Source organism: Rattus rattus, chromosome 14 (assembly GCF_011064425.1).
Source record: "Rattus rattus isolate New Zealand chromosome 14, Rrattus_CSIRO_v1, whole genome shotgun sequence".
Lineage (NCBI taxonomy): Eukaryota > Metazoa > Chordata > Mammalia > Rodentia > Muridae > Rattus > Rattus rattus.
The window spans coordinates 34,472,767-34,485,551 of NC_046167.1; the positions used below are offsets into that span (position 1 = coordinate 34,472,767).

Genomic DNA, 12,785 nt, shown 5'->3' on the forward strand with positions numbered 1-12,785 from the left:
ACTTGAAGTCCTAGCCAGTGAAATCAGACAACAAAAGGAGGGCAAAGGGATATAAATGGGAAAGGAAGAATTCATAATATCACTATTTGCAGGTGATATGATAGTATACTTAAGTGACCCCAAAAGGTTCACCAGAGAACTACTAAGCCTGATAAACATCTTCAGCAAAGTGACTGGCTATAAAAGTAACTCAAACAAATCAGTAGCATTCTGCTACTCAAAAGATAAATGGGCTGAGAATGAAATTAGGGAAATAACACTCTTCACAATAGTTACATAAAATACCTCAGTATGACTCTAACCAAGCAAGTGCAAGATCTGTATGACAAGAAGTTCAAGTCTGTGAAAAAAGAAATTGAAGAAGATCTCAGAAGATAGAAAGACCTCCTATGCTCATGGATTGGCAGGATTAATACAGTTACAATGGCCATTTTTCGAAAAGAAATCTACAGATTCAATGAAATTCCCATCAAAATTCCAACTCAATTCTTCATAGAGTTAAAAAGAGCAATTTGCAAATTTGTTTGGAGTAACAAAACAAAAAACAAAAAACAAACAAACAAACAAACAAACAAAAAACACAAAAAAAACCCCAAAACCCAGGATAACAAAAGTATCCTCCACAATAACAGAAATCCTGGGGAATGACCATTCTTGTCTTCAAGCAGTATTACTGAGCAATAGTGATAAAAACTGTATGGTATTGGTACATAGATAGGCAGCTCGAACAACGGAATAAATTGAAGACCCAGAAATGAACTTACATACCTATGGTCACTTGGTCTTTGAAAAAGGAGCTAAAACCATCTTGTGGGAAAAAAGATAGCATTTTCAACAAATGGTGCTGGTTCAACTGGAGGTCAGCATGTAGTGGAATGCAAATCAATCCATTTTTACCGCCCTGTACAAAGCTTAAATTTAAATGGATCAAGGTCCTCCACATAAAACCAGATACATTCAGGTTAATAGGAGAAAAAGTGGGGAAGAGCCTCGAACAGATGGGCACCAGGAAAAATTTCCTGAACAAAACACCAAGGGTTTATGCTCTAAGATCAAGAATCAACAAATGGGACCTCATAAAACTGCAAACTTCTGTAAGGCCAAGGACACTGTCATTAGGACAAAACAGCAACCAACAGATTGGGAAAAGATATTTACTGGTCCTGTATCTGATAGAAGGCTAATCACCACTATATATAAAGAACTCAAGCCGTTAGACTCCAGAGAGCCGAAGAATCCTATTAAAAAATGGGATACAGAGCAAAAAAAAAATTTCAGTGGAGGAATATCAAATGACTAAGAAGTACCTAAAGAAATGTTCAACATCCTTAGTCGTCAGGGGAATGCAAATCAAAACAACCCTGAGATTCCACCTCACGCCCATCAGAATGGCTAAGATAAAAAAAACTCAGGTGACAACAGATGCTGGCAGGGTGGGAAGAAAGAGGAACACTCCTCCATTGTTGATGGGATTGCAAGTTGGTACAACCACTCTGGAAATCAGTCTGGGGGTTCCTCAGAAAATTAGACATTTCAATTCCTGAGGACCCAGCTATACTGCTCCTGGACATATATACCCAAATGGAGCATAAAGACATGTGCTCCACTATGTTCATAGCAGCCTTATTTATGATAGTCAGAAGCTGGAAAGAACCCAGATGCCCTTCAACAGAGGAATGGATACAGAAAATATGGTATATCTACACATTGGAATACTACTCAGCTATCAAAAACAATGACTTCTTGAAATTCATAGGCAAATAGATGGAGCTAGAAAATATCATCTTGAGTTAGGTAACCCAATCACAAAAAAAAAAAAAAAACCACAACTGGTATGCACTCACTGATGAGTATATAAGCCCAAAACCTCTAATTACCCACGATATAAACCACAGACCACATGTATAGACTCAAATATAAGGAAGACCAAAGTGAGGATGCTTCAGTCCTTCTTAAAAAGGGGAACTAAAATATTCATAGGAAGGTATATGGAAACTAATTTTGGAGCAGAGACTGATGGAATGACCATTCAGAGGTGGCCCTACCTGGGGATCTATCCCATATATATACAGTCACCAAAACTAGACAATATTGATGAAGCCAAGAAGTGCATGCTCACAGGAACCTGATATAGCTGTCTCCTGAGAGGCTTAGCCAGAGCATGACAAATACAGAGGCGAATGCTAGCAGCAAACGTCTGAACTGAGAATTGGGTTCCCATTGGAGGAATTAGAGAGAGGAGTGAAAGAGCTGAAGGGGCTTGCAACCCCATAAGAACAACAATATCAACCAACCAGAGCTCCCAGGGACTAAACCACCACCCAAAGAGTACACATGGACAGACCCATGGCTCCAGCTGCTTAATGTAGCAGAGGATGGCCTTGTTAGACACCAATGGGAGGAGAAGCCCTTGGTCCTGCCAAGGTTGGACCCCCCAGTGTAGCAGAATATTGGGGGAGACAGGAATGGGGTGTTGTTGGATAGAGGTAACACCCTTATAGAAGAAGGGGAGGGGGATAGGATAGGAAACTGGGAAAGGGAATAACATTTGAAATGTAATTTAAAAATATCCAATAAAAAAGTTATATTAAAAATTCACTGGCTCAAAAGAGTTTTTCTTGTTATATGAATGTTCTTTCTTTACAGTTTTAAGCGTTTATATAATTTTAAGTGTTTGCATCTCTTAGATTTTTTTTATCATTTCTACCTCAAATCTGTACTTTTGGTCCATTCTGTGAACTTTTGTGATACTCAGTCTTTCCATACTTTTAACATAGTTCAAATGAATTGATCTTTGTACTGTATGCTATTGCTTATATAAATCTTCTAACTATTCATTTCGAATACCTCTGGCTCAGCCTGTATAAAATATATGTTTTTTGAATTTATCCTGAATCTGCAGTTCAGATGTAGAGTCTGTATCTAATCACATCTATGTTTGTTTCAAATATGTTTCACCTTCAGTACTTCTACCTTGGATTGATTGCTTGGGCTTAGTTGTGTGTTAAATTATCAAAGGTTATGCTACAGTGTACACACACACGCACACACACACACACACACACACACACACACACACACTAAGATGGATGCCAGCTTATAAACGTTATATACACAGCCTTAGGCACTTTAAGTGTGTTCTCACCTTGCTTGCAGCCTGTGCACATAAGATCAAGTATGGAACTTTCTACTTGTGAGTACATCTACTTCTAAGTACATTGGTACTTAGAAATGCTGAAATTGTAGAACATTTCAGATTTTATATTTTTGGATTATGGATACTCAACCATAATTTCAATTTTGTATCTAATGGGAAAAATCCAGTGGATACTTAAAATCACAGAGAATAGAACTAAAGAGACTAAACAGAATAGAGAAAAATCTCAGTTATCTTCTTTACTAGGATAATTTACCAGTCTGAAATTTTATTTGTAAGCTTACAGCATATGCCTGGGTTCCAATGTGCAACTGGTATTTAGTCTGAGCTCTTTGATCAGTGTTTCAAGCTGTGTACTTCAGACTTGTGTCTGAGTCTGGCACCAGCATTAGCCCCTCATTGTTGGGCTCTGGTGCCAGGGGCTCTCCACAGTGATCTGTTGCCTGGCTAGGTGTGTGGGCTCAGCCAAGGGGAGAGAGAACTCAGGCGGGGGTGGGGGAGCTGCTTCCACTGCCCCCACTGCCGGTCCTTTTCCTTTGCACGCTGCCTTTTGCTTGGGTCAGGCTGAGCCATCAGGAGACTGACTAGTCAGCAAGGGGTGCAGGGGAGCTTCTGGCGGTGATTTCAGGAGAGCAGATCTCTTCATCAAGAGGCGGTGTTAGAACTTTTATGACAGAAGCTCTCAGACGATGGAATAATTCCTGTACACCTTTAATTCTGAACACAACACTTACATACAATCTTTTGGATGGGTCAGTGTCTAAAAGCAGGTATTTCCTATTGGTTTGGCCTGAGAATTTGGGAAGACATCATCTACATATTCGGGTACATGGTCCTGTTTCTAGGACTGATCTATCTTGAACCTATGTGACCACTTGTGGAGGAGGGGTTTGGGGCATTGTCCTCTTGACCTGGTCTGTCTCAGACCTCTCTACAGGGGTTTGTGGGGAGCTGCAGCTAGTGAGACCCTGATCTGAGTGGCTGGCAATGTGCCTGATGTTCCTACTAGGGTTTCCGGGGATTCGACCTGTCTTGACCAGGAATCAGAGTGCCTTTCACAACTTGCCACTCCACAACTCCTCCTTTTTCTTTCATAAGGGAGAGGTATCATCAGAATAACTGTCTCCTATGTTGAGAAAAGTTTGATTCTGAACCAGACCTGATTGGTAGTGATCTTAGCAATGTTACTCATAAGCTGCTTTACAAACTGAATGAGACAGTGTGCCAAGAGAAGTAAGATTCCAATGGCTAGTATAGGGCCAAGGAGGGGAAGAACCTAAGCGATCAAAGCGTTAGATTACCAAAGGGAAGGAGTGTTGGGGGTATAGTGTGCTGGGAGTTTCCCTAGGAGCTCTTTGAACATTTGTATATCTTGATCTATTAGCCCAGATTCATTGACATAGAAGCAACATTCCTCCACCAGCAAAATGCAAGTCCCTCCATGTTCAGCAATCAGAAAGTCCAGGGCTCTTTGGTTTTGGAGAGCATCTCCTGCTAGGGAGGTTATCTGACATTGAAGAGACTCAAGGCTCTCTGTAGTGGAAGCCATTGCCTGGTCATGCTTGTCCTGAAAATCACTGGCCAGATGTGTTTGGACAAGGGCTGCTCCAGTGGTTCCTGTTGTACCCAGTGAGACATTAAGGCCTAGTCCAGTGAGTAGAGGGCTGAAGATCTCTCTCTTCTTCCTGCTTCCTCCTATCTGCAAGGCAAGTTCTTCAGGTTTGTAAAGATAAACCTGGGGAACAATTATCACAGGGATGCAGGAACCTTGAAAAGTGGGGTTAATACAGGCACCTATAGTGCCTTTGTACCAGAGGAGGGCAGGAGGGTAAACACATGCTGATTTGGTGAAGATGATGTCACTGACACATGTAGAATGGGGTTTTGAGGTGGGCCCTATGAGGCAAAGAGGTGGAGGTAGGTCAAAAGGAGGAATGTCCTGTTCTTTCCTTGTTGGTAAGGGTTCATGGAGGTTGTGGAGGGAAATGTTAATGGGGAAGGCTGCTAATAATGGTTGGTAGAGAGAAGCACAGAAAAAGCATTGGGAGGAGTTGGGGTGGGTGGTTAATGGAAAGAGGTCAACTGCATTGGATGAACTATAGACAGGAGAGTGTAGCTCGGAGTTCCATCCGAGACTGATTTTCCTGTTGGACAATGTTAGCATGAGTAAAGACTGATTTTCAGGCAGGAACAAGGCTCACAGGAGATGTGCAGGTCAGCTATGGGGTATTTGGCATAGCCATTGGAATAAAGTTTACTCATAACTCTGATTTGCCAACATTCATCCCATGGATTGCTGATGGAAAGCTAAAAATGAGTTTTAAGGTTGATGAGCATAGTGCCACCTCGGCTGGTGGATTCCATTCTGCAGCTCCAATATCTGCAACCTCCATATGTGGAGACCTCCTGGAGACCTTCACCTGTGTTTTGGTAAGGAAAGCAGAGGAAAGGGCTGGGGGTAGTGGAGATGGAGTCTGGGTGTAGAAGGATCTCAATCCTGGTCTAGCATCCTTCAAGTGGCAGTCCTGAGTTCCTATAACTTTGTTGTGTCCATTATAGATTTCTCTAGTGTAAAATCTCCAGTGGTATGTGTTGGGAATGCTAGGAAGAGGCTGGGCAGTAGCAGAGTTAGCTGAAGAATGACGAAAACAGCCATAAGAACAGAGGAGAGGGGGGCTTGTGGAGGACACATGGCCTGAGCAGCAGTCACCAGGTCATGGATATCCTTCCAGGAGATCTTGCTGTCCCTCTGGATGTGGCATTTCCTCTGCCTCCTTCTCCTCTTCGGTCTTTGTTCTGCCAGTGAGAGGTGGGCCATCTTCTTGGTTGGGGGGCATAGTGTCAGATATTTCTGGTGAAAACCCAGATAGGCTTAGGCTGGTCCTGTGGACAAACATAAGCAAAACCCCTCCTGGTTGTAAGCAGGGAGTTTGGTCCCTTCCAAATTCCATCCAAAGGATCTCACCATCATACTAGGATGGAAGGAGTGTGTGCCAATGATGGAGATAGGGGGGTTTTGGAGTTTTTGTAGATGTTAAATATGTGTAGAGTAGTCAGAGCAATCATTAGTTGTACATCAGGGGGGTAGGTGGTTGCCTTTTGTTTTAGGAGTTGGGCTTTTGGGTTTGATGTGTTCTTTCTATTATTCCTTGACCCTGAGGGTTGTGGGGAATCCCTGTATGGTGGGAAATTTCCCAAGGTGTATAGAAGGTTTTGAATTGAGAGCTAGTGAAGGCAGGGCCATTATCAGTTTTTATCTGTTGAGGAATGCCCATGATGGCAAAGGTGGAGAGCATGTGGCGAATTAACCTTTAGAGTTTTCACCTGTTTGGGCTGTGGCCCATATAAAATGGGAGTATGTGTCTATAGTGACAAAAACATATTTCTATCTACCAAATGTGTGACATCGATTTGCCATAGGCTTTGGATTTGTGGCCTTGGGGATTGGTGCCCATCCTTTGTAAAGCTGGGCTGGTAATGAGGGATGCACAAGAGGAGCATGTTACTATCCTTTGAAGTTGAGCAAGGGGGATGTGGGAGAAGCAGGCATGAAGCCCCTTTATATTTGTGTGCGTGTGAATGAAATGGTCTGCTTGCTCAGTGGAGGCCATGAATATTCCTGTTGAGGCAATTTGGTCAGCAAGTACATTTCCCTCAAATATAGGACCTGGCAGGGGACCGTGAGATCTGACATGCTGGATGGGAAAGGGGGGAGGCTCTTTCCTGTAGGAGGGTGGAAACCTTTATGAGTAGAGGGGAGAGTGGGTTGGCATCTGGTTTGATGAAGGATCTTGACAACCAGGGGAGTACATTGACAGCATATACACTGTCTGAAAAGAGGTTAAGGGGGTTCCTTGACTTCTTTTAGGGCTAAATAGATGTCATATAATTCTTTATATTGGGGGGAATGATAGGGAAGGTCTTTGAATCAGAAGATAGGGGGTTCATCCTCAGGGAAGTAGTATATTACGGCTGCAGCTCCCCTCTTTTGCCCATCAGTAAATATTGAGGGGTTTCTGTTATGGGTCCTTTTGAGAATAGTTTGGGGGAGCAGCCATCACCAATATAAGGAGTGCAGAGGTCCATTTTTTTCATCAGGATAATGGTTGTCAATCTGTCCTGGTAATCCTATTAAACTGATAGCAAAGCAGGAGTGATTTCTGATTAGCCACTGAATGTTAGAGAGGGAGAAGTGAGTGACAAGGACATCAGGTTCTTTTCTTAGGGTTTGCAGGGCTCTATATCTGCCATTTTTAATCATGCTGGTGAGTGCATCCACCTCATTTAAAATTTGGGGTGCACTACTCATCGGGGTGTGGAGCCATTCCATCACGCCTTGAGGTTGGTAAAGGGCTCCTCCAAGTGTAGGGGAGGAGTTAAAGATAAAGAGCTGTATGGGTATTGTTGGGTCATACCTAGCAAGAGTCATATATTTTAGGGCTGCATTGACAGAATTTAGAGCTGGGATTGCTTCCAGGGACAATGTTCTTGGGGAAAAGGGCCTTTTATCTCATTTTCAGAGGTTAGAGAGAGGTTGAAGGATGCTTATGGGAAGGGGGAGCCATAGTCAAAGCCAATTGAGGTTGCCTAAAAAGCTCTGAGGAAAGTGAGAGTTAATTTTTGAGGGAAGGAAAGGGTGAGTTTGAGGTAAGGGAGATCTTTGTTCCTAAAAATGTAATGTGCAAAATATGTGGGATTTTGTGAGGGGCTATTTTAAATCCTAGGGCAGATAGGGAAGGTATTAGCTGGTCCTTAAGCTGGGAGGTGGAGGTGGAAATGTCTCCCCATATTAATATATCATCTATATAGTGGTATATAGAGAGTCCTTTGTCTAAATAGGGTTTTAATACAGTGGCCACAGCTTCCTGGCAAATAGCCACTCCCTGTGGGAGGACAGTCCATTCAAAACATGAGGCCAGGCCAGAGCTGTTAATGGGGGTACTGAGAATGCAAAGCCTTCACATTCTTGGGGGTGAGAAAGATGGAGAAAAAGCAGTCTTTCATGTCTATTGCTAATAGAGGGACATTGGCAGGGATCGCTGAGACATGGGACAGCCCTCTTTGGGGAGAGCCCCAGATTCGGATGGTTTTGTTAATTGCCCTTAACTCTTGTAATAATTTCCACCCTCCTGAGCTCTTTCTTATAGTGAACACAGGGGTATTCCATGAACTGGGGAAGAGGCAGATGTGTAGTATCATCAACTGTTCTTCTACCAGCACTGTGAGGGCCCCAAGCTTCTCCCCTGATAGAGGCTATTGTGGGATACAGATGGCTTCTTTAGAGAGCCAGTCAAAGCAGGGAGTATTAAATCTAACAGTGGTCCTTAGAATTGGGGGTGATTTGGGGGAGGGTTTTAGAGTCTCCTTGGGTATTCCATTGTCTTTGTAGCTAATATCTTCTGTCCTAATGTTGTCTTTTTCTGGTTGGGTGGTAAGAATTACCTCTAAGGTTTGTAAGATATGTTTCCCTGGTTGGATGGGGAGAGTGGGATATAGTAATGGAAGAGACAGGTGAAAGCTCCTTTGCTTTTTAATGGAGCCCTCCTCTTGAGTGAGAGAGGGAGGGGCAGGAGAAGTAGGCACTTTGTTTAATGTCTCCTCTGAAGGAGGAGTTCTTGTGTCTGTTCTGCCACAGGGCATGGGTGCTACGGGACACAGGATGAGGGAAGGTTGACCACGCTTGCCCAACACCACTGCTGGGTGAGTGCTTGGCTGTTAGGCCATTAGGCTATGGGAAGCTGCAGGACACCACTCTGGGGTTGGGAAGCAAGGTCTGGGGGAATTTTTTATGGAGTGGTGAACTGCAGCTGCCCTGTGGCTTTTAAGTGGCTGCTGTGTTACCAGGTTTTGTTTGTTTTAAGGTGAGGTTAGATAGAGAGTTTTTGCCAATGCCCATTGAGGGCAGTCAGGATTTAGATAGGGACTAGAGGGACCTTCTGCCAACACTAGAGATTTGCTCTTGGCAGGAAGCTTCAGTTGCCTCTTCAGCTTGTCCAAATTCATGCAAAGGTGCTGACTGAAAGCACAGCAGGAAAGGATAGGTTGCTTGTCTGCAGAGTTGGGGGAGAGAAACTTACTTTCCCACAGAGTCTATCCATGCAGTCCTGTTGTGGGTTCAAATATCACATTGGGCACCAGTTGTAGGGCTCTGATGTGTATGTGTGTGTGAGTGTCTCCACAGTGATCTCTCACCGGGCTAGGTGTGTGGGCTCAGCTGATGGGAGAGAGAACTCAGGCAGGGAGGGGGAACTGCTTCCATTGCCCCCACTGCCAGTCCTCCTTTGTGCTGCTGCTGGTTGCTTGGGCTGGGCTGAACGAGCAGGAGACTGACTAGCCAGCGAGGGGTGCAACAGAGCTTCTGGTGGCGATTTCAGGAGAGCAGATCTCTTCACCAAGCATCAGTGTAACAGCTCTTATGACAGAAGCTCCTGCACACCTTTAATTTTGAACATGACAATTAAATACAATTTTTTGGATGGGTCAATGTCTGACATTAGGTACTTTCTATTGTCATATTATATTAGGAATTTCTATTTGGCCTGAGAGCTTAGGAAGTTCTCATCTATATATTCGGGGGGCATGGTCCTGTTTCTATGACTGATCTGTCTTGGTCTACATGACCTATGATCATGTCCTCACCTGTAGAGGAGGGTTTTTGGGCATTGTCCTCTTGACCTGGTCTGTCTCAAACCTGTCTACAGGGGTTTGTGGGGGGCTGCAGCCTCCCTGATCTGGGAGGCTAGGAATGCTCCTGCCATTCCTATTAGGGTTTCCAAGTATTCAAACTGTCTTGATCAGGAGTCAGGATATCTTTCACAACTTGCCTTCCCACACCTAATCTTCCAATCTTGTCAACTATAATGGACTTCTTCATCATTTCTCTTCCACAGAAATGACTTTCCTTTGTTTCTAAGTTAGTAAGTGAATATTTCCCTAATGAAATTGGTAGTTTATATTTACCAAAAAGTAGAGATACAGAAATTTTTATGTGTTTATGTGCAGTTACCCTTTTAAATATCTTACTATTGTTGTATACTCACTCCATATAATTAACAGATACTAACAAAGTATTATTATCCCAAATCCATATTTTATTCACAACCTTAGCTTTTAAAAAGGGTTTTCATTAGTTATATGTATGTATATGAGAGTATGTGCCTGTGAATGAATGTGTCTGTGTATGTGAATATAGATGCAGGTAACTGTGGAGACCAGAAGCATCATCAGATGCACATGCAGATGAAGATTCAGGTGGGTATGAACCACCTAGTGTGGATGCTGTGCCATTTCTCCAGCCCAAAGCCTTAGTTGTGTTTCTTTTTAAATAATTTTGATATTTATTTATTTGTGTGTGCACATGTGCATGCATGTGTGAGCACACATGTGTATTATATATGCAAGCGTACACATGAGTGTATGTGTCCATGTGGCCAGAGGCATCAAAGCACTGGAGCTGGGGATATAGGTGATTGTATGGCAACTGACATTGTGCTGGCAAACTGAATCAGGTCCTCTGCAAAGGCAGTATATTTTTTTAACTGCTGGTTCATATCTCCAGTCCTGAGTCCTTAGTGTCTATCTATAATCTTGTGTTCCAAGATATTGCAATGCATTTAGCAATCATTTCTATTTAGGCAGGTTTCCACTCTGATGTAGTTCTGTATTTTCTTTGATTATCATAGTTTTGGAAGTTTTCAGTTATGTCCATTAGTTTTTTATGGATTTTTCTCAGTTGAGAATTTCATTTTTTCCATGTGTGTGTGTGTGTGTGTGTGTGTGTGTGTGTGTATTACATTAAAATATTAACTGTATCTTTCTCCCCTTCACTTTCCTTCCTTCAAAACCTCTCACAAATCTCTACCTCATCTTCTCTCATCCATGGTCTTGCCCTCCTCCATCTTTAATTGTTGTTACATACACCGTGTGCATGTATGTGTGTATAGTCCTAATTTTATAATTTTAACCTGCTTAGCCCATATGATTTTACTTGCATATGCATGCTTTCAGGGCTGATGTTGGCACTGTCAACCAACCTCCATGGGGAGGACTGCTTCTGCTCTGAGCCTTCCTTAGTTGCTTGCAGTTCTTTGGTCTAGGGTTGAGGTTTCTTGAATCTTCCCCATTCCATGTTAACATTGGTGTTATACTTGTTCAGGTTATTTTAGGAAGCCATGTGGGTGAGACTTCTTAGGGGTAGGTAGCTTCTCTGATATTTCTCGGAGACACAATCTCACAGAAAACTCTCTGGCTTTTACAATTTCCCCCAGCCCCTTCTGCAGGTACAGGATTATGTTGTAGATGTATCAGTTGGGGTTGAGTTCGCACACTTGCATTTTGATTACTTGTAGTTTTATGTAATGGTCTTGGTCTGTGTGGAAAAAGAAGTTTTCTTGATGAAGAATAAGAACTACAGTAGTCTGTGGGTATAAGGACAAATAATTACAATGTATTTAAGGATTTTGATGATTTAGAAGAATAACAGTTATGGGCTGTCTTCTAAGATCCATGACTTTATTGGCCCTGGTTTCCAGTATGAAGTTGGCTGGATAGTTGGCTAGGTTGAAGCATGATTTCCCTCTTGTTGAGCATACCTTGTATACGAGAGGTAGGTTATCATCAAGATATGCATGCCCTTATTGAAGTGTTAGCGTTATTGTGCCATGCTAGTCTTTGTTGTCACTTGTATGTGTCATAGCTAGGTTGGGCTCGTGGTTGATTCGTTTCTTTGGAAGCTTGAGTGGCATCTTCTGGTGCAATTAAAGCTAATCCTCAGGGAGTGGGCTTTCAGGTAAGTTTCAGTTGAAGGACCTGTAGGCCACGTGTCTGAAAAGCATGGTGTCTTCAGCAATTAGGCACTTAGCTTCCATTTCTCAGGATCTGGACAGAGCAACCAAGCCCAATATCAAAAGAAAGTAATATTTTGAAAACCTTTTGGACAATTCTGACTAATAACTCAAAAGAAAGGTTTTCTTATGCTTCATGTTGTTCTTTTTAAAAAATTTTATTGTTTTATTTGTTTACATTTAAAATGTTATTCCCCTTTATGGTTTTCCTTCTCAACTCCCCCATTCTACCCACCCATTGCCTGCCTCCATGAGAATGACCCCCTACATATCCACCCACTCCCAACCACACTGCCCCAGCATTTGTTTTTAACTTGAGTATTTCTTATTTACATTTTGAGTGTTATTCCATTTCCCGGTTTCCAGGCCAACATCCCCCTAACCTCTCCCCTTCCCCTTCCTTATGGGTTTTCCCCTCCCCATCCTCCCCCCATTGCCGCCCTCCCCCCAACAATCACGTTCAGTCTTAGCAGGACCCAGGGCTTCCCCTTACACTGATGATCTTACTAGGATATTCAATGCTACCTATGAGGTCAGAGTCCAGGGTGAGTCCATGTATAGTCTTTAGGTAGTGGCTTAGTCCCTGGAAGCTCTGGTTGCTTGGCATTGTTGTTCATATGGGGTTTCGAGCCCCTTCAAGCTCTTCCAGTTCTTTCTATGATTCCTTCAACGGGGGTACTGTTCTCAGTTCAGTGCTTTGCTGATGGCATTCGCCTCTGCATTTGTTGTATTCTGGCTGTGTCTCTCAGGAGAGATCTACATGCGGTTCCTGTCTGCCTGCACTT

General features: G+C 42.9%; 1 pseudogene; it reads left to right on the plus strand.

Moving 5' to 3' along the window:
- Window positions 1-5,486: 5,486 nt before the first annotated feature.
- Window positions 5,487-12,785, plus strand: part of LOC116883187 — a 34,972-nt pseudogene continuing 27,673 nt past the window's right edge.